The sequence below is a fragment of the Arachis ipaensis genome, chromosome B4, assembly GCF_059453495.1.
Source record: "Arachis ipaensis isolate K30076 ecotype BB chromosome B4, ASM5945349v1, whole genome shotgun sequence".
NCBI classification, from domain to species: Eukaryota; Viridiplantae; Streptophyta; class Magnoliopsida; order Fabales; family Fabaceae; genus Arachis; species Arachis ipaensis.
Genome location: NC_142439.1, coordinates 95,078,976 through 95,100,435, shown reverse-complemented (window position 1 = coordinate 95,100,435; position 21,460 = coordinate 95,078,976). Strand labels below are relative to the sequence as shown.

General features: G+C 38.8%; 1 pseudogene; it reads left to right on the top strand.

Moving 5' to 3' along the window:
- The first annotated feature begins 18,719 nt into the window (after positions 1-18,719).
- On the top strand, positions 18,720-19,218 carry LOC148568435 (2-hydroxyisoflavanone synthase pseudogene; annotated as a pseudogene).
- Positions 19,219-21,460: the final 2,242 nt, after the last annotated feature.

The following is a 21,460-nucleotide window of genomic DNA, read 5'->3' as shown; positions in this document are numbered from 1 at the left end:
TAAGTGGGTAAAGATCATGATAAAACCACACAATTAAACACATTATAAACCATAAAATAGTGGTTTATCAACCTCCCCACACTTAAACATTAGCATGTCCTCATGCTTAGTTGAAGGAGATAAAATAACTGAGTAGGAACATATAAAACTCATGCAATGCAATGCAACCTATATATATGAATGCAACTGTATGATTTTTGTGTCCACTTGATCAATAATAAATAAGCTCTTCAAAACAATTACAAATCAAATTCCACTAATTCAATTCTCATGCAGTAAGAACAGATAAAAATGCAAGAAGGCAGCTCATGAAACAGGGAATATAGAATTTTAAGCATTGAACCCTCACTGATAATGTATATACACTTTAATCTCTCTAGTGTATAGGGCAATCACTCTATCCTTCTCAAATCATGCTTTCTAATTTTTGTTCTTCTCCTAATCAATCAACAACATTTAATATACCAATGCAGACATCATGAGGTCTTTTCAAGGTTGTAATGGGGCCAAGGTAATGGTAAGGATACATATATGGCTAAGTAAGCTTATAAACTGAATCTTTAATTAACCCAAGCTTTAACATAACCTATGTATATATTCTATATAACTTTAGAATTCATACCTAGCTACCCAGAATTTCTCTTTCACATTCCATACTCATGTATCAACTTTTATTTTAATTTTATCATACATGCATTGACCTTTGAATTCTTAACTTAACGTTGGGGTAATTTTGTCTCCTTATTTATTTATTGAATATTTTTTATTATTTTTTTAATATAAGCATAAAAATAAACATAGCTTATCAATGCACATAGATTTTTAATTCTTATAGTTTCACATGAGTAGGTATCCAAATTCTCATTCTATTATCATGACACATTCCCTTATTATCTTTTGTTCCCACAATTTTCCATACTTAATTAGCACACACAATTCTATCTTAAGCTAACCAAAGATTCAGTTTGGGATATATAATTGTTTTTCCGCTTAAGGCTAGTAATGTGGTAAAATATGGAACAAATGGGATTTAAAGGCTCAAAGTGGCTAACAAAGGTAATTGAAAGGGTAGGCTTAATTTGGATAAGTGAGCTAAACAATTAATGGCCTCAATCATATGCAAACATATAAATATAATAAATATTGGACATATAAGATGAAACAAAATATAGATTACAATCATAGGGAAGTAAACACACAAGAATAAAATAATTATGGTTAAATAATGTAACCATGCATAAAGGCTCAAATCTCACAGGTTATGTGTTCTTTAGCTCAAAAATCATGTTCCAAGTACAACTTCAAGCAAATTTAAAAAAAAATATGTTTTTTATTAAAATTAGTGAAATTTTGTTCCAAAAATAGAGTCTTAGAAGAAACTTATTGTCTTTTCAATCAAGTAGAACATGCATGCAACTAATCTATTACTATGCAATTTATCCTATCCTATAAAAGAAAAACTAACTAAATATCCTAATTTATTGATGTCTAGGGAAGAGAAATTACCTCCGGAAGTCAGGTACTGACCGACCTCCCCACACTTAAGGCTTTGCACCGTCCTCGGTGCCATCTGTCAGGAACAGGGGTGGGCTGGTAGCAGTATCTCCACAGTCGGGACCATCATGGCTCCCTGTGCTGGTAAAGGAAGTGGAGTCCGGGGTGTCTGAGTCCTTGAATTTTCCCATAATCAGCTCCTTGAGGTATATGAATCGGCGCTTGTTACGGCGCTCTCTCATCTTAGCTTTGTGTTCCTGCCGATCCAACCTTTCGAGTATCTGATGGAGCAGTTGGTCTGTGGTAGGTGCTTGTGGTACGGAAGGAGGAATATTCGCAGCCGGTTCAATAGGCTGGCCTGTAGCGGCTGCTGAGGGTCTGATATATTTCCCATTAGGGACATATTGATCATCCCGTGAAAGTATGGCTTTGGTGTCCCCAGCTCTGAAGGAGACTCCGGCTGCGGAGACGATATCTGAGACCAAGGCGGGAAAAGGTAAGTTGCCCGCGATTTGTACGTGTCCCATGGCATTCCGGATGTGTCTTGGTAGGTTCAGAGGCTGGTCTGTAAGGATGCACCATAGTAGAACGGCCATGTACGCAGTGAAGAAGGACTTGTGAGTGCTCAGAAAGACGTAATGGGACATGATCTGTGCCCATACGCGAGCCTCCAAGGTAAGTGCTGAAGCCAAAATTCCCTTAGGGCAGGTACGATGGTATCCGTAGATCCATCGGCTGCCAGGTAGTGCGATAACTCTGAGAACGGCGTCCCAGTCAAATTGGTACATCTGTCACTTGAGTGCGGCTTCTTGAAAGGCGTCCAAACCTTCTGGAATGGGGGAAGACCTAGAGCTTTTTGAATGGCCTCTTCTGTAATGGGGACTTGCTTCTGACGAACAAAGACAGACTGCAGGGTTGGCAGGTGGAAGTTGGAGTAGAACTCGACTACCCAAGAAAGGTTGACCTGCCTCGGCTGTCTCTGTAGGAAACCCCATTGTCTTTGTGCAATTTGCGGCTCAACAAAGGTAGCAATATGGTTTGGGAGGAGAAGAAGGTATTCGTTGTTGCAGCTCCTTTCTGCCAGGATGGAGAACATCTGCTCACAGTAGCGATTGGGAAATTATGCAGTGTCCTTTGCTGGGAAGGCTTTTTCTTTATCATCAACCTTTATAATCCTCTTAAGTCTCTTTGTTAAGGGTTTAACCGCAGTTGAAGAGGGTTCTGCCACTAATGCTCTTTTCGTTCCTCTTCTTGCTGTGGATTTGGGAGTAGCTTTCTCTTTTCCTTTCTTGGTGGCCATTCTGAAAAAGGGAAGAGAAAGTAAATTAAATTCAAAGAGATAGAGCAAGGAAGAGAACGGAAAAGGGTGGTTATGAATGCACAATAAAAGGTAAATGATGTTATCACATGGTCATGACTACATGTGAAAAGTCATCAATGGAAAATAGTTAGTGCATATGATGACAAGTGAATGCAAGGTGTTTATTGGCATGCTGGCAAAGGCATGAGTAGCATAGATCAAGCATCACTCGTAACAAACCATCACGTTTGTATTGACAATTATTTATAACGAATAAAATATAAAAGGGGTTTTGTGAAAAACGGGCATTTAATAGTAGAGTAGAATAACGTAAAAAAGTGCAAAATGCTATATGGGCTTTTTCACAAACACATAGCATGCATGGTGAAATAATGTATGGAAAGTATTAAATTGAACATGCAAGCAACCCTTTAAAAGGTAATACATAATTGCCAAACACATTTAGAACAATCCACAAGCATATAATGAGAGATAATGACTCAAATAAATTTCTAACACCAAGTAAAAAGGAAGAAAATATGAATAATGAAAGGAGAAAGAAAAGAAAAGAAGATAACATATAAAAATAAGAAGAAAAATAGAAAAGTAAAGAGAGAAGAAGAAAAAGAAAACCTTGTTAATGGGGGAGAGAGAGAGAGTGGGGGTGTAAAAAATGAGAAGGAAGGAAGAAGGAGGAAAGAAGAAGAAATAAGGAGGGAAAAGAGAAAATAGGATTTGAGGAGAAAAAGATAAGATAAGTGGAAAATTAGGGGAGCTGTGAGGCACAATCGACGCGGTCGCGTGACCCGTTTTATGCCACTGGCGCGAGGGCAGCCTCGCGCTCGCACAACTCTCTGTTCAAAATCATTAATTGCCAAATATTGGGTGACGCGATCACGTGGGGCATGCGATCGCGTGAGTGGCCATTAGAAGGATATGACGCGGTCGTGTCGGTCACGCGGCTGCGTGGGGAGGATTGTGCGTTCAGCACCAATCCAGCACCACTCTAGCACAACTTTCGGTCGTGCACCCTTTTGACGTCGAATTCTAGGGCACGCGGCCGCGTGGGTCACGCGGCTGCGTGGGTCACGCGGTCGTGTGGGAGGCCAATGTTACCATGTGACGCGGACGCGTCTGCGACGCGGTCGTGTGGGACAATTTGTACCATTGGCACGCCTCCAGCCTATGTTACACTTGCGGTACATAGCCGGTCCCAAGCCCGGATAAAGGAGGAGGGTTGTGTTAGGTCTTCGGCAACCAACATAAAAATATAGCCGAACCCCTATGACATGGCACGCCTCCAGCCACGCTCCTGCGTGACTCTTTGTTTGTTTTTATTTTCTCCCATCTCCTTGCGACGCGGACGCGTCAATGATGCGGTTGCGTCGCGTAACCTTTTTTTTCAATTAAAAATAAAAGTATGTAAATGCAGATGCACGAAACCTACTAATCAAGAGAAGAGTTATTAAATAGAAAAAAACTAAAAATAAAGAAAAGAACGTTCATACCATGGTGGGTTGTCTCCCACCTAGCACTTTGCTTTAACGTCCGTAAGTTGGACGCTCCATTAGCTCAATCTTCGGCTATGTGAGGATCTTCCAAGAGGAAGATCTCGAGCTCCTTGTTTTTCTGCATCCTCTCTCCATGGTACAGCTTTAAACGATGTCCATTAACTTTGATAAGTTCAGAGCTTGAAGGATGGCTTAGGTGATAAACTCCGTACGGTTCGGCCTTCTCTACTCTGTATGGACCTTCCCATCTTGATCTCAACTTGCCTGGCATGAGCCTCAGTCGAGATTTGTAAAGGAGGACTAAGTCTCCAGGTTGAAACTCTTTTCTCTTAATGTGCTGATCATGTACAGCCTTCATCTTCTCCTTGTATAGTCTGGAGTTCTCATAAGCTTCTAGGCGAAGGCTTTCCAATTCTTGCAATTGCAATTTCCTTTCAGCTCCGGCTTCCTCAATTCCCATGTTGCACTCCTTTACTGCCCAAAAGGCTTTGTGCTCGACTTCAACAGGGAGATGACAAGCTTTTCCATAGACTAAGCGGAAAGGACTCATCCCAATGGGTGTCTTGTATGCGGTTCTGTACGCCCAAAGTGCATCTTGTAGCCTGGTGCTCCAATCTCTTCTATGAGGTTTGACTATCTTCTGCAAGATACGCTTTATCTCTCTGTTTGACACCTCGGCTTGCCCATTAGTCTAAGGATGGTATGCTGTTGCAACCTTATGAATTATTCCATGCTTCTTCATTAATCCTGTTAGTCTCCTGTTACAAAAATGGGTGCCTTGATCGCTCACGATTGCTCGTGGTGATCCAAAGCGACAAATAATGTGGTTTCTTACAAAGGAAACAAAAGTGTTAGCATCATCAGTGCGGGTAGGAATTGCTTCCACCCATTTGGAAACATAATCCACAGCTAACAATATATAAAAATAACCATTAGAATTTGGAAATGGACCCATGAAGTCAATGCCCCAAACGTCAAAAATTTCACAGAAAAGCATAATTTGTTGACGCATCTCATCCCTCCTGGATATATTACCAAATTTTTGGCATGGAAAACAAGATCTAAAAAATTCAGCAGCGTCTCTAAAAAGTGTAGGCCACCAGAATTCACAGTCTAAGATTTTTCTAGCTGTTCTTTGAGGGCCAAAATGTCCTCCACTCTCAGATGAGTGACAGGCCTCTAAGATGGACTGGAATTCTGATTGAGGCACACACCGTCTAATTACTTGGTCAGCGCCACATCTCCATAAATATGGGTCATCCCATATATAATATTTAGACTCGCTTTTCAGCTTGTCTCTTTGATGCTTAGAAAAGTTTGGAGGAAAAGTGCGGCTAACTAGATAATTAGCTACAGGTGCATACCAAGGGACTACCTCAGATACTGCTTGCAGGTTATCAAATAGGAAATTATCAGCTATAGGAGTGGGGTCATCTGAAATGTGCTCAAGGTGACTCAAGTGGTCTGCCACTAAATTCTGGTTACCACTCCTATCCTTAATTTCTAAATCAAATTCTTGTAATAGTAGTATCCAACGTATAAGTCTTGGTTTGGACTCCTTTTTAGCTAATAGATACTTTAGAGCTGCGTGGTCTGAGTACACTACTACCTTCGTACCAAGTAAATAGGCTCGGAATTTATCCAGAGCAAAAACAATAGCAAGAAGCTCTTTCTCAATAGTAGTGTAATTGGATTGTGCTGCATCTAGAGTTTTAGACGCATAAGCAATAACAAAAGGGTCCTTACCTTCACGCTGAGCCAATGCTGCTCCTACTGCATGGTTGGAAACGTCGCACATTATTTCTAATGGCTGGCTCCAGTCCGGTCCTCTCACAATTGGAGCTTGAGTCAGGGCGGTTTTCAGCTTATCAAACGCTTGTTTGCAATCTTCACTGAACTCGAACTCAATATCCTTCTGCAGTAGTCTGGATAAGGGAAGTGCTACCTTACTGAAGTCCTTAATGAATCTCCTGTAAAAACCTACATGGCCAAGGAACGAGCGAACTTCCCTCACAGAAGAGGGGTAAGGTAAACTAGAAATAACATCCACCTTTGCTGGATCTACAGAAATGCCAGTATTAGACACAACATGTCCTAGTACAATCCCTTGTTTAACCATAAAGTGACATTTTCAAAATTTAATACAAGGTTTGTACTGACACATCTATCTAATACTCTAGATAATCCATCTAAGCAAAGGCTAAAGGAATCGCCATAAACACTAAAATCATCCATAAAAACTTTCATACAGTCCTCAATAAGATCAGAGAAAAGACTCATCATGCACCTCTGGAAAGTAGCTGGTGCATTGCACAAGCCAAAGGACATTCTCTTGTAAGCATAAGTCCCAAAAGGGCATGTAAAAGTAGTCTTTTCCTGATCCTTAGGAGCTATATGAATCTAGAAATAACCTGTGTAACCATCTAAAAAACAATAATGTGATTTACCTTACAGGCGATCCAGCATTTGATCAATGAATGGAAGAGGATAGTGATCCTTACGGGTTGCTTGGTTGAGGCGTCTGTAGTCAATGCAGACCCTCCAAGCATTCTGTACTCTGGTTGCTATGAGCTCTCCATGCTCATTCTTCACTGTAGTGACTCCAGACTTCTTTGGTACTACTTGTACTGGGCTTACCCGTTCACTGTCTGAGATGGGATAGATGATATATGCCTCCAGTAGTCTGGTCACTTCCTTTTTGACAACCTCTAAGATAGTGGGGTTCAGTCTTCTCTGGGATAGACGAACGGGCCTTGCTCCCTCTTCTAAAAATATTCTGTGCTCACATACTTGAGGGTTGATACCTACTATATCTGCTAAACTCTACCCAATTGCCTTCTTGTACCTCCTCAGCACATTTAGTAACTGCTCTTCTTGTTGAGAAGTGAGTTCCCTTGCAATGATAACTGGACACTTTTGCTTGTCCTCAAGGTAAGCATATTTGAGGTGTGGAGGAAGGGGTTTTAATTCTAACTTCTGGTCATGGTCAGGCTCTGGGTTGTTTGGAGCTGGCAACAATGGGAAAGCACTGTCATTGTCCTCTGAGAATGTCCCCACACTTGGACCTTGTCCTGTGTGCTTCTCTTCTAACTCCTCCTAGTGAACTTCAGCCACGGTTTCATCTATAATGTCACACTGGAAGATAAATGATCTTCTGAAGGGTGCTTCATAACTCCATTCAGATTGAAACTTACTAATCGGCCATCTATTTCAAAAGAGTATGTTCCTGAAAAAGCATCCAATTTGAACTTTGAAGTCTTCAGGAAAGGTCTTCCAAGTAGGATTGATGATGACTTCTCTGAGTCATTTTGGGGCATCTCCAGAATATAAAAATCAATGGGGAATGTGAGTCCCTTAATGCCCACTAATATATCTTCAGCAACTCCAACCACTGTAATAATGCTTTTATCTGCTAACACAAAACGAGCTGCCGACCTTTTTAAGGGAAGGAGCCTCAAAATATCATATATAGACAAAGGCATTATACTCACACATACTCCTAAATCACACATGCAGTCAGAAATTATCACACCACCAATAGTACAATTAACCATACAAGGACCTGGGTCACTACACTTCTCAGGTAAACCACCCATTAAAGCAGATATGGAACTACCTAAAGGAATAGTTTCTAATTTATTAATTTTGTCTTTATGTATACATAAATCTTTTAGAAACTTTGCATATTTAGGTACCTGTTGAATAACATCAAAAAGAGGAACAGTTACCTCAACCTTTTTGAATATCTCTACCATTTTGGGACCAGGTTCCAGCTGCTTCCTGGGCTTCCTTGCAAGTTGTGGAAATGGAATAGGAGTGGTGTCTTCTACAGTATCTGCGCCCTGTGGTGCTTCCTCCTATGGTTGAACTTCTTTTTTTTCAGCTATGTCCTGTGTGTCCTCTTCCTCTTCAACATCTTCTATTTCCACTACCTCTTCAGCTGAGGCGTGTTCTGGTGTGCTTGGCTCCTCCTGATTCCTCTCCTACAGTGTGGTTCCGGACCTTAAGGTGATGGCATTAATGCCACCCTTAGGATTGGGTAATGGTTGAGAGGGAATTCCACTGGAGCTCAAAGGCTGGTTATTGGAGTTATTCATTGATCCAATCTGTGAGACAAGAGCTTGCAAAGTAGCGTTCAGACCATTTAGAGTGGCATTAATGTTATTTTCCATGGTCTGTTGTCTCTGATCGATAGATTGTAGTAAATCATCATTAGAAGATGAGGAAGGATAAGTAATTTGAGAGGTCTGCCGTTGGATATTCTGTGGTCCTTGGGATTGTCTTATGTGAGGTGCTCTGTAAGGCTGGTTCTGGTTCTGCTGCATGTTGTTGTAATTATTCTACCTCTGATTTCTCTGATTTTTTCTGCCTCCTCTGTTGTTGTTGTCCCTCCAATTCTGGTTAGAATTGTCCTGCCATCCATGGTTGTAATTGCCACCTTGATTGTACCCTTGGTTGGGGCGGTCATAGAAGTTATGAGTGGCTGCTACGGTGTTGTCTTCCTGCTGGAGCTGCGGACACTCATCAGTATAGTGGCTATAATCAGCAAAGATTCCGCAAACTCTCTATGGGACTAACTGTTGGTTTTGCTGTGGTGGAGAAGGTTGAGCTTGCTGAACTTGTTGTTGATTCAATTGCATCTGCTTCAGCAAGTTGGTCATTTCACAGATACTCTGAGTTAGAGCAGCAGTCTCTCTGCTAGAGGATACTTCTGGAATGGCTTTTGAACGGCCTTGTTTTTGCCTGTGATTCCGAGTAGATTCAGTTAAGTCGCTGATCAATTGCCATGCCTCATCAGTGGTCTTGTACTTTTTCATAGACCCATTGCTAGCACTTTCCAATGTGGTCTTATCTTGGGGCCTCATGCCTTGTGTGACGTAACCGAGTAATACTATCTTGTCAATCATATAGTGGGGGCATGCTTCCAGAAGATTATTGAAGCGCTCCCAGTATTCATAGAGAGTCTCAGATTCATCCTGAACAATCATGGAAATGTCTTTTCTCAGTTGGATACAGTTGCTGCTGGTTGAGTGTAGTACCACTCTCTTGCCTTCCCCTCAAGAGAAAACGGGAAAGCTTTCAGAAAAATTGAAGTTTCATCTGCACCATCACGCCTGACAGTAGAACAGGCTGCTTGAAAATCTCTCAGGTGCTTGATAGGCTCTTGAGCAGGTAAGCCATGAAACTTGGGCATCAAATTGAGCAGTGCGGTCTTTATTTCAAAGTTTGTAGCCACTGCTGGGTGATGCGCTTGAAATGGTTGCATTGTAAAATCAGGGGCTCCAGCCTCCTGGATAGTAACTCTCCTAGCTGCTGCCATGTTACCTGCACGTAAATCAACTAAATCAGTAGAACGGGGGCTGGTTTCTTTCTCAAGTGACGTTTCAGATCCGTCCTCAGAGAGGACTAACCGACGCCGAGCTTGCCTTATTCGTGAAATAGTTTTTACAATCTCAGGATCGAATACTAGCAAGTTTGGATCAGGAAGTGAACGCGTCATCTAACGAAAGAAACAAGCAGCTCATGGTAGCAAGATAAAATAAAATGCAAATAAATAAAATCCAATTAATAACTTTAGCATTCTATTGCAACTTCCGGCAACGGCGCCAAAAATTGACGTAGCAAAAATTGGCGAGTCAAGAATTGTTGTAAATATGCGTTGCTAGTATAGTTCTTAACCAACCAGAATTCTACTTATCAATTTAGAAGGGTTGTCACAAAAATTAAAATTAAAATACTGGGAGTATGAATCCCAGGTCATCTCCCAACGAGTTGCAGAAAGGTGTGCTATTTTATTAATCAGATATTTTCAGAAAGAGTTTGAGTTGAATAAACAGAAAATTAAATTGGGAAAATTAAGTAATTTAAATAAAAGCCTTGAGTGGGAGTAGATTAGTTGGAAGCCCTATTCTTGTTGCAGTACTCTCAAGATTAATTGATAATTGAAGGTCATTCTGTTTAGTTATCCCTTACTAAGTAAGGGAAAGTCAAACAAGTTGGAATGATGTTTCTACTCACAAGTCCCAATCCGCTTACTTGGAAGGACTGGCGTTAGTGACTAGAGAGCCATCCAACAGTAAACCCAATTACAATCTCTCTTTTGAGTATTCCAACTCAAGGGTTCCTTTCAATCAACTCCCCATCAAGTTAGGGAACTACTCGCTCATTGTGATTATGGAACACATAACATAGAAAAGGGAACTAATGAAAGACATGATAAATAAAACTTAAAGGAATCAATTAAAAATAAAAGTAACTCTTGTATTAATAAATTCTAAAATAATTCAATAATAAAATTGAGTAAATTAAAGGACATGGAAGAGTAAAGCCAAGTAAAGAAAATGAACTAGAATGACGAAGTCTTGATGAGGTAATAACTCTTCTCAATATCCCAATGCAAAGAGCAATCGAAATAAAAATCCTAAGAACTATGAGTGTGTAGAGAGAAAACCTAGAGGAGGAGTAAAAGTAGATCTAAAAACTAAAAACTGTATAGAATGAATGTTCTCTTTTGGTTTCTGCATGTCCTCTGGCTCTAGTCTGCTTTTTCGGGCCGAAAACTGAGCCAAAACAGGGCCCAAAATTGCCCCCAACGAATTCTGCAGATTATGCAGATCGCGCATGTCACGCGATCGCGTCATTCATGCGGACGCGTCATGCGGCGTTTTGCTTTGCCACGCGGGCGCGTCATCCACGCCTCCGCATCACTTGTGCTATTCCAATCCGCGCGGTCGCGTGAGCTATGCGACCGCGTCACTGCGATTTCCTCTCTTCCGCGCGGTCGCGTTAGCCATGCGGCCGCGTCACTTCTCGCTGGTCATCTCCTTAATTTCTTGTGTTCCTTCCATTTTTGCAAGCTTCCTTTCCAATCTCCAACTCATTCATGCCCTATAAAACCTGAAACACTTAACACACAGATCACGGCATCGAATGAAATAAAGGAGAATTAAAATACATAATTAAAAGTCTCTAGGAAGCAAGTTTTCAATCATGTAATAATTTTAGGAAGGAAATATAAATGCATGCTAATCAGATGAATAAGTGGGTAAAGATCATGATAAAACCACACAATTAAACACATTATAAACCATAAAATAGTGGTTTATCACACCTCTTTTCTAGCTTCCAGCCCAATTTTCCAAACTTCTTTTGGGAACGTTAAAGTTATAGTTCCTAAAGTAGTTTGGAGCATTATTCTACACCCGTTTATTGATCGACACATTGGCAGGTGGTACTCTAGTTCGACTCAATCCCCATAGGATTTCTGATCGACCGTGATCACCGTACGCATCTGATGCCTAAGATTGGGTTATGTTCTGACCATAAGCTTGAGCAGCATTGTTTGGTCTTGCCTCATTCAAAATTCTATTTGGACCATCTCCTTTGTTTGACATTAGGGGCAGATTATTAACCTGCATTCCACCTATTGGTGGTATAAACGGTCGATTGACTACTCTTACAATATCATTGACGCGTCGAGCTATCTGCTCTATCCTGGCATTACTGTTTTTCATTATAGGATTCAAAACTATAGCCATCTGCTGTGTAAGCATATTAACCAAATTATGATGGTTGCCCTTAATTTGTTGTCTAAACACAGTCAAAGATTCAACCGTGTCAGAAGACGTTATTTTGACAGAAACTTGTCTCGACATCTCTGGAAATATGGAGGCACAACCTCCACTAACTGGCAACCTTATTGGGTTTTCCCTTGTGATTTGTGTCGAAACAACATTCGCCACCATTACATTAGGTTGCAAGGACATGGGTACCAATCCTAGATATGGGAGATTATTCATCAAGTACTGAAAAATATTATAATTTTTCATATTAGGGTTATAATTGGCTAGCATACCTATTGAAGGATATCCTAGAGGAGGTGTAGGATCATACAAGAAGTTGTTCCTTGTAGTGGTTGTACCTCTTATATATCCTATATTGGGATTCTCCAACGGTGGAGAGTAATTTGGAGGCAACCCATATGGGGGTAAGTAGCAGGCACAGTCGACGGAATTTCCTCTGTGATAACAGGGGTTCGACCTGATGGGCCAGTTTTTATCTCTGGGCCTCTTGTATTTTCATCAGTGCCATTATTCGACGTATCCATCGAAGTAGAGGCTTTATCAGACATCATTAATTTGCCACTGCATAATTACATGCAAATTTGACACGTCACTTAACCAAATGTCTCATTGGGCGTGCCAATTTGTTTCACTTGATTTTTAGTAAATTTTGACAAGGTGTCGAATCAAGCTTGTATTAAGATCTCAGTTCAAGGAAAAGATACGACTCCTTTGAAAAAGAGTGGGCTCGACCCGGAATTACTTAACATTTATGTCGAAACAAACTGTGTCAAAATACTGATGACAAATTGTAGCAAATAAAAGGAAGTATGCAAAATAAATAAAAGTTTAAAAAAAATGAAAGAGTAAAATTGAAATTGAAAGAAAGCAAAATAACAATGAAATAGTTAAAGCAAAGAAATGAAAGGAAATAAAAAAGAAAAAGAAAACAAAAATAAAATAAAATAAAATAAAGGTGGACTTTATACACTCACATATACATGCACTCCATGATCTTCTGTTGCATTACTGGGATTGAGAATTTTTGCAGAATTTTATATGATGGTCTAGTATTTTTTATTGAAGTTTTAGAACTCTTCTGAGTTTCTCCTATTTATAGACTATGAAGATAAACTTGTCATGGATCATGTTATCCACGATCTTACTCCCTCCTTTTTCTCAGGCCATGATCTTGCCTTGACCATAAAGAACCTTGACTTTCAAGTTTTTCCACCCACATCTCTTTAGTCTTCAAATCCTACGTTTTCTTCAGCTTGATCTTCAAATTTTGTACCAATGTTCTCCACTCAACTTGAAGATTGAGTAACAAGCCTTGATACTCAAAGAAAGACAATAACTACCTTTCGACTTCGACGTCCTTTGCCCCTTCTTTTTTCGACTTTAGTTTGTCCATCTCTACTTCTGTAGTCGAAACAATTTGGCAGTCGAAACGCCTTCTAATTGAGATAATTCATTTTTAGTACTAACACTTTTAAAAATCAAAATCTAAATCAACTTTAAAAACAAAATTACATCAATTTTTTTAAATTCTACTAAACAATAAATATGTACTGATAATATTTTGAAAGTAGGAATATCTCTTAGTCATGCATTGACAAATGATTTTCTTTGATTCAGGACCAATTCTTCCCCCCTTTATTTGAAATAGTGTGCATCTTTTTTAATGCGTTCCAAATATTTGGCCACATTAGATTTACAATTCTTTTAGCCAATTCGTCACTCGATTTCTTTGTGCAATTTTACATAAATGATTTAGTATGGTTAAGATTATCTATTAATTTTTTTGTAAAAAGTATAAAAAAATTGAATTTTTAATATATTTATTAAAATAAAAATTTTAAAATTGTTTACTAAGAGCAATATATATAACTCATATATATAAGTATTACTAATCACTTTTGAGGTAAAAGTCTAAAGTTGACTGCGACCTCATCACCTCAAATCAATAAATTCTATCCATATTCTTGAGAGTTTGGCTTTTCATGGTGTCACTTTAAAGATAGGTTAAGTGTATATCTTCTATTTGAAATTAGGTAAAGCGATTTTTATGACAAAAAACATTTATTACTTATTTATGTTATCTAATATTTAATTGGAAACTAAAAAATTGAGATGACATACATTGACATTGAAAAAAAAATTAGGGTAATTTGAGTTAATAAATTGATTGGAGGTTAAAATTATACAAACTGAATAGAAATTAGTTATATGTTTATCTTAAACAAATTTATGTGAATTGAATTAGACGAATTCGATTTAAGCATATATAAATAAATAGAATCAATTTAATTTGATTTATATATAAAATAAGGCACATTCATATAAATTAAATTAACTTAATTTGGTTTATTATGGCAAAAATCATTTTGAGAATTTAGACTTCTTCCCATGGTAAATTGATACATGTCAATTTGATTTAGTCTTGTGTTGTTTATTTAGTATTTATTTGGGTGTTACTAAGTTAATAAAAAAAGATTTTTTTAATAAAAAAGATTTTTTTTTATTTAAGGTATTTGACAAATTTTTAGTAATAAGAGTAAAAGTACTAGAAAAAAAAAATAAGAAGCTACTATTTACAATTTTTTTAAAAAGAATTTTTTTTTAAAAAATTATTTTTCACATAATAAATAAACAAATATTATTTTTATATTGTACCTAAACATAATTAATAGATAAAAATATTTTTTATATGAGATATTCAAATATAAAATTATTTTTAATTTTCTAAAAGATCTTTTAAAAAAAAGATAACTAAAAAAAAAATCTTTTCTTAGAAGTTCACCTAAATAAGTCCTTAAAGTTCAACTTTTCTTCATGCGATTTATTTTATATAGTTTTAACGAGCAACAACGAGTATATTCGTATATACTGATTTAGATACGAACATATTAATATATACTAATTTGGATCGATTTAGACAATAAAATTTTAAAATTTTGTTTCTTAAAAATTAAATAAATTGATCTAATTTAAACTACACTAATTTATAATTAGATTAGATTGAAAATAAAACCAAACTAACCCAATTTAAACAATAGAGAAAAATTCAAAATAGTCATCGAAAGACAACGAGGCTCTTGACAAAAAAACCAACTCGATTCCTGACAATTACTTCGAAAGGACAACGAGGTCTCTGTACCAAAAAAAAGGCAATATTATTTTTTTTAACACAGAGATTAATCAATCCAAAAAAAATTAAAAGTCGAATTTGGTATTTTTTTTTCTGAGAACCTTGTTATTGAGATAATTGTGAGGAATCCAATGGAGTATTCTCTAAAGAAAAAGATTAGGAGGCAGTAGTTTTGTTGAATTTTGGCCAGCATATAACCAGTAAAAAGGTGAGTTATTGGATAAAATCTCACACCAATCATCATTCATGACTATTTGATGGCTACCAATCACAAAAGTTGCTGCGCCTAACATTACTTTTCTCTAAATTATATATCTCGAATTGAAGGGATTTTCGCTTCAAAATAAACGCGCACGCGTGCCCCAAAACTCCCGAGTCAGACAAGTGACACAACAAAACAAAGACACTTCTCTTCCTCCTCCACTCTCCGCTTCTATATCTTCCCCTTCCCTCTTCTTTGGCGGCGACCGCTTCGTCTTCTCCGTCTTCTCTTGTTTTTGGGTCTCAACAAAGTCACCATTAAATAGGTATAAATTCGACTCCATACCTCAAGTGCAAAGTGGCATCTGATGACTCTGTGTTCGAAGAAGGCATGAATAGATGCAAATAACCAAGATGTGACATTGTAATCATCGACACGCCGCTGTTGATATTTCTTTGTCTCTTTTTGGATGTTTTCATTATCTTCAGGGGTTGCAAATCGTTGGGGAATCTCCTGTTTATCTAACTGGTCTTGTAATTCTTGTCCGCAGATGGAAAGTGTAACAAAATGGCTTTCATGAAGATTTTCTGCCAATGGGATATTCAACAGTTTGGTGTTGGAGGTGTTTGCAACATGCATAACGAGCGTAGCATTATTGGTCTCCACCATGTCATTGGTTTCAACACTTTTAGCATTATCTGCCATGGATCTTGATTCCATATAATTAAGAGTAACTAGTACTGACAGAAAGAGATTTGTAATATATATATGCTAAACTGACAGGTGTCCACTCTCTCTTATCTTTACAGTAATAAATACTGAATAATGGATCGGATATTTGTTTTTATTTAAAAATGAGCAATAAATAAAAAATAATTATATTAATATGTAGATACATACCAATATATTATATAATATGGTTGCTGCCGGAGGCGGAGCTTAATTGAGATAATGGACATGATCTCTCCAAATTTTTTATTAAAAAATTAGTAGTATTTTTTTAAAAAATAAAAAATAATTCAGTTAGCATTGACAACACATTAAAATTAAAAGATAAAATTAAATTAAATAAAAAAATTATCTAACGAAAAAAGATAAGAATAAAAAAAGATTATCTAACAATCAAATCAAATAAAAAAAATTATTTAACAAAAAGAGATAAGAATAAACAAAGATCATCTAACAAAATAAAAGATAAAAATCATCATTATAAAAATACGCTGCTTTGTTAGCAGCTTCTCTATTCGTATTTTGCAACTCTATTCAAATATAAAAAAATAGGTATTTTTTATTTATTTAATTTAATATTATTTTATATTTTACTGTTTATTTAATTTAATTTTTTATATGATAAAAAAGATTAGAATATCCAATAAGTATTGATATTATTGTATTTGTATAAATTGATAAAAAAATTCAATAAATATTATAAATGGCTGAAAAGTATAGTTCTAATTTAATTATTGAAGATTTTAAGTCACTAAAAATTCAAAGAATACCATTATAAATTTTATCTGTAGAATTATTTATTTATTATCTTATTAGTAACAAACTTAAAGAATAATTATATTTATAAATTTTATTTTAATAAAAATATTATTATTAAATTTTTATGTTAAATTTTTGGTCCCTCCAAAATTTTGTTTCAAGCTCCGCCACTGGTTGTCGCCTTCGAAGAATTAAGAAATGTAGAAAGAAAAAGTATAGGTAGACAATTAAAATACTAAATAATAAAAAAATAGATATATTATATGTTCAATTTATTAGGTGTGGCTATCCTAATATTAAGATTTAAGTAGATAATTTGGAGTGTAATGTATTTTTATTTTATTAGACTAATTTTAGAATCTATTGTTTATATTGTTCACAAAAATCAGTATCTACCTAACAAAATTCATGTAAAAATATTAAATTACGTAAATTTTTATCTCATTTGTTTTGTGAACAAAGTATTACACATTTTAAAAAATTTAATCAATTAGGAAGTTAAAATTTTTGTTAATATCAGTAAAAGTTTTTGAAATAACATTTTTTATTTTAAATTTTAAATTTTAAATTCTTTTATTCATCAAACTTTAAAGTAAAAAAGCAGTTATAAACGGAGTCTACGTGGACCGCGGTAGAAAGATTTTGCGACTTTTAAACTGCAACTCAACCCAAGTCGAGTCTTCTTGACTCAGATGCGTCTGTACGCAATACGTGGCGCCAAATCCTAGCAATCTTCGCGGGAGATTTTTTTTTTTTAAGAAACATTATTATATTTATTCTTTTAGGCATAAAAAAAAAAGAACGCATCCAGGCAGGATTCCATATGGACCATTTATCTTATTCTATGATGCGCGAACACTGACATAGACACGGGACACGATACAAGACGGGACACATTGATACGCAAATTTTAAAATTTTACATGACACGGGATATGCATACATATAAAATATAAAGTATTTTTTAGATAAATTGTAATGATACTTTGATATTTTATTGATTTTAAAATATAAATAAAATTTTTTAATTATTTTTAATGTCTTATTTTAATTATATCAAGTATTTAAAATATTTTTTATTTTAATAAATAATAATATATACTATATCTAAATTTATTTTAAAAATATATGTGTTACGGATCCGGCCCACGGATCATATACCCGGAACGGTCTTCGAACTTAGTTACTCGGGTCCGACCCACTTCGCCCTTCCAGAAGGCTCGAAACCGACCCACTAGAGCTCCTAACAAACTTTCGAATTCAAACGTCTCCCTTATCTTAGTCAAGTAAGATAAGATAAGATATTCATCATCATCTATAAATAGAGGACCCAGGTCCCTCTAGGTATTCATTCATTCCTCACACCTTATACCTCTTAGATCCATTCTGACTTGAGCGTCGGAGTGTCTTTGCAGGTACCTCCTCCCATTGCTCCAGCCAAGTGATCCGGCATCTGCCTCAACCCGCAAGTTCTCGATCCATCTCTCAACCCGTACCAAAGACATCTTGTACATTGGCGCCGTCTGTGGGGACTTTGCAACGTTGTGGCGGCATGACGGATAACCCAGAAGAGCAATAATCAAACTCAGATTTCTTGGATATAGCTGAGAGCAAAAAGGAATAATGTTCCTTAACTTGCATCACCTTTGCAGGAATAACACACCTTCTCCCTACTCCAACGGCGAAATCCCAAAGGAATAATGTTTTCTTAACTTGCATCACCTTTGCAGGGATAACACACCTTCGCCCTACTCCAACGGCGAAATTCCAAAGGAATAATGTTTCTTTAACTTGCATCACCTTTGTAGGGATAACACACATTCACCCTACTCCAACGGTGAAATCCCAAAGGAATAATGTTTCCTTAACTTGCATCACCTTTGCAGTGATAACACACCTTCGCCCTACTCCAACGGCGAAATCCCAAAGGAATAATGTTTCCTTAACTTGCATCACCTTTGCAGTGATAACACATTTTCGCCCTACTCCAATGGCGAAATCCCAAAGGAACAATGTTTCTTCAACTTGCAATCACCTTCTTAGTGATAACACTCTTTATGCACCTTTGCCCTACTCCAACGGTGAAATTCCAAGTCCTCCGAGCCCAAAGTCTCGCCTCCCTTTAGTGGGACACCTCCACCTCTTGGAACCTCTCATTCACCACTCCCTCATCTGTCTCTCCAAGCACCATAGACCCATCTTCTCCCTCTATTTCGACTCCATGCTCACCGTGGTTGCTTCTTCTTTTGAACTCTTCAAGCTCTTCCTCCAAACCCACGAGGTCACCTCCTTCAACACCAGGTTCCAAACCTCTGTCATCCGCCGCCTTACCTATGACTACTCTGTCGCCATGATCCCCCTTCGGACCTTACTGAAAATTCATAAGGAAGCTCATCATGAATGACCTCCTTAAACGCTACCACCGTGGCCAAGCTCAGACCTCTCAGGAGCCAAGAGATCAAGAAAGTTCTCAAGGTTCTTACACAGATGCGGGGGACAGCCAAATCATGACGGCATGACGGAGAACCTCGAGGAGCAATCCTCCACCCAACACCCCAACTCCCGAACTCCAAGATAACACTCCTCCCACCCACGGAAGGATAATAAGCGCGGCACATCGCCAACCAACCCCAACCCAGCAACAACCAAGAGAGGACAATCGTCCCCCCACTGAAGCCCGGCCACCCGACGGCCTAGGGGAGAAGGTGGTCCAGATAATCCAAGAGCTGTGTCTCAGGGTACAAGGCCTCAAAGGCCGAGTTACACCCAAAGAAAAGCACAACACCAAAAACGGAAGTCACGCAACCTCCAGATCAAGATCTCGCCATGAAACCAGGCACGGCGGATCGCCAGAACGGCGACATGCCAAGAGATACAATCGTAGCATCTCCCGTGACCACGGACACGACATGATGCCCGAACGACGACACGGCAAAAGGTATGATCGCAGCGTCTCACGCAACCCGGCTCATCAATATGACACGGACGACGACCGGCGACATCGAGAGGCCAAACGCAGAAGAAGTGACCACTTGATAATGGGAGCCACTCCCTTCACTGAAAGAATCCTGAAAGAAAAACTCCCTAAAGGCTTCGACAAACCTACGGATATGAAGTACGACGGAACCAAGGACCCCCAGGAGCACCTAACGGCCTTCAAGGCCAGGATGAACCTGGAAGGGGCCGCTGACGCGGTTCGAGGTAAGGCCTTTCCGGTAACCCTAGCCGGGCCAGCGATTAAATGGTTCAACGCCCTCCCCGACGGATCCATAATTGGATTCCACGATATATCACGGAAGTTCATGGCCCAATTCACCACCAGAATCACCAAAGCTAAACACCCTATCAGCTTATTGGGAGTCACCCAGAGACAAGACGAGTCCACGAGAAAATACCTCGATCGCTTCAACGATGAATGTTTAACAGTCGACGGACTCACGGACTTAGTCGCAAGCCTTTGCCTAACTAACAGGCTCATAAATGAAGACTTCCGAAAACATCTCACTACCAGACCGGTGTGGACCATACACGAGATCCAGAGCGTCGCAAAGGAGTACATAAACGACGAGGAAGTAAGCCAAGTCGTAGCCGCCAATAAACGGCAGCATGGCAGCACACGACACGGCGGCATGGCACCTCGACATAACCCCCCCCACCAAGAGAAAACCATAAAGAATATCCCAAACCAGCAAACGTAAACCAACCCCCCAGAATCAGAAAATTCTCTAACTACACACCTCTGACGGCCCCGATCACCGAGATATACCACCAAATAGCCGATCGAGGTATTCTCCCGAGGGCCCGACAACTCAAGGAAAGAACGAGCGGCAACAAGACCCTGTAATGCGACTACCACCGAGGATGTGGACACATGACACAAGATTGTTTCGACCTAAAAGACGCCCTCGAGCAAGCCATACGAGACGGCAAACTCTCCGAGTTTGCCAAAATCATCAGGTAACCAAGACGCGCGAAAAAAGACAGATCACCATAAAAAGAAGGACGTAACCCGAGGACACAGAGACAAGCCTCTAGGGAAAGCCCTGAAACAGATCCGACCATTATCGTGAACGTCATCACAGGGAAAGACACCCCAGAAAAATCAAAATCAGCACTGAAGAAGGATCTCAAGATCCTGGCAGTTAGAGACCAAACCCCAACCGCCACCACCAATAGAGCGATAACATCTCCCCCGAGGATTGCCAGCATGGCACCTCGGCAGAAGACGCCCCCTTCGTCATCTCGGCAAAGATTGGAACTGGGCTAGTAAGAAGAATACTGGTGGACACGGGAGCAGATTCCAACATCCTCTTCAGAGGAGCTTTCGACAAGCTCGGACTCCGCAACGACAACCTCCAGACACACCTCAACAGAGTAACCAGACTCGGAGACAACTTCCTCAAAGCCAGATGGCTCCATCATTCTTCCCCTTACCATAGGGACGGGAAGCCAGAGGAAGACAATCCTGTCCGAGTTCGTGGTCCTCAAGAACTCCACCGCTTATAACGTCATCCTCGGAAGAAAAACAATCAACGACCTCTCCGCCGTCATCTTTACCAAATACCTTCTAATGAAGTTCACGACAGAAGATGGCTCTATCGGAACCATCCACGGAGACCGGGAAACCACAGTAGAATACAACAACACCAGCCTAGCCCTACGCAAGAGATCCCGAGACGCGGCAGGCATCTTCCTTTCCGACCTCGATGCATACCAAAGTCCACGCAGAACCATGGGAGGAAACGACAAAGAA